The sequence below is a fragment of the Gossypium raimondii genome, chromosome 4 (genome assembly GCF_025698545.1).
Source record: "Gossypium raimondii isolate GPD5lz chromosome 4, ASM2569854v1, whole genome shotgun sequence".
Classification (NCBI taxonomy): Eukaryota; Viridiplantae; Streptophyta; class Magnoliopsida; order Malvales; family Malvaceae; genus Gossypium; species Gossypium raimondii.
This window is the reverse complement of record NC_068568.1, coordinates 19,839,218-19,840,861: the sequence shown is the minus strand read 5'-3', so window position 1 is coordinate 19,840,861 and position 1,644 is coordinate 19,839,218. Positions and strand designations below refer to the sequence as shown.

Genomic DNA, 1,644 nt, shown 5'->3' with positions numbered 1-1,644 from the left:
TTTTACCATAGCATTTCCAAGTATTCATTAATTTCATATATTGCATACATCACTATTCCTTTAATTGCCACTACATACTTATCGTTATTTTTGCCATAGCATTAATAACACTCTATTATAATAATTTGTCCACTTTTGTGCCTCAATTCGATCCTCGTGGGAACAATACTCACTCATCACTTTATTACTTGATTCGACATGCATACTTGCACAATTTGCATATCCTATTCACACGCAACAGGTTTTTGGTGCCGTTGTCGAGGATCGACAATTTGGTGAAAATTGGTTTTGTTATTTTACTTAGTTATACTAGTATTATTTAACTTAGTTTAACTTAATCTTTACAATTTTCCATCAGTGCATGAGAAGAGGCATTCCTGCTAACAATGAGTATCTTTTTGACCTAGAGATTGATAGAACTTTACGAAGAAGGCGAAAAGAACTGCGAAAAATGGCTAGGAATGAAAATGATCCATGTCTCAATGCTAATCCGAATGGTCAAGATGCTAATCCTCCTGTTTGAAGGGTGATTCCAGGTATGAATTATAATTTGAATGGTCACGACACTAATCCTCAAGTTCGTAGAGTGATAGATGACCGAGACAGACCAATCCAAGAGCATGTTGTGCCAAATTTGGATGACCTGAATCCAGGGATAGTCAGGCCACAAATACAGGCTCAGTATTTGAGCTGAAACCAGTAATGTTTCAAATGTTGCAAATAGTAGGATAGTTTGGTGGACTTCCCACTAAAGATCCAAGATTGCATTTACGATTTTTCTAAAGGTTTGTGACTCGTTTAGGCAACAGGGTGTACCTAAAGGCACCCTGAAACTTAAACTATTTTTGTACTCTTTAAAAGATTGTGTGAGAGCCTGGCTGAATGCTTTGCCGTTGTGAATCGTGCATCATAGAATGATCTTTGCCAGAGATTTTTACTACATTATAATCCCCCAAATATGAATCCCAAGCTTAGAAATGACATCACATCTTTTCGACAATTGGAGGATGAAACGCTATATGAAGCTTGAGAGTGATTTAAAGACTTAATTCAGAAGTGTCTAATGCATGGATTTCAACACTGGAATCAGATGTAAATATTATCTAATGGGTTGAATGCACATATGAGGTGTAACACCCCTAACCTGTCTCTGTCATCAAATTTGGGTTACAAAGCATTACCTTATAATAAAAAACATTTAAACATTATCTCATCCCATAAATTAATTACATCATAAATCATTCATTCACATGCATATTGTCCCTGTATTAAGCCCTCGAAGCCCTAAAAAGATCTTAGAAGTAAATCGGGACCAATTTGAAATAATTTGGAAAGTTTAGGAAAAAGATGTAAAATTTGCAAAATAGGGGTCACACGCCTGTGTGGCTGGGCTGTGTGCCTCACAAGGCTGAGACACCCGCCTGTGTCTCAGACCATGCAACATTGGAACTAGAGACACATGGTTGTGTAACATTTGAACTAGGGACACACGACCATGTCCCAGCACGTGTAACTCTCTCAATAGGGTCACACGGTTGTGTCACATGCCCGTGTTCCAGGCTGTGTGTTAGGCAGTGTAACTCACAGACTTGGAACCTTAAGAAATTCTCAGATGACACAAGGCCATGTGGCTAGGCCGTGTGC

General features: G+C 38.3%; 1 non-coding gene across 1 annotated transcript; it reads right to left on the bottom strand.

Annotated features, from left to right (window-relative positions):
• Nucleotides 1–967: 967 nt before the first annotated feature.
• LOC128040710 (small nucleolar RNA R71) lies at nt 968–1,074 on the bottom strand. The gene has a single exon (XR_008195516.1). It is a non-coding gene; the product is annotated as a small nucleolar RNA R71 (small nucleolar RNA).
• Between the last annotated feature and the right edge of the window lie 570 nt (nt 1,075–1,644).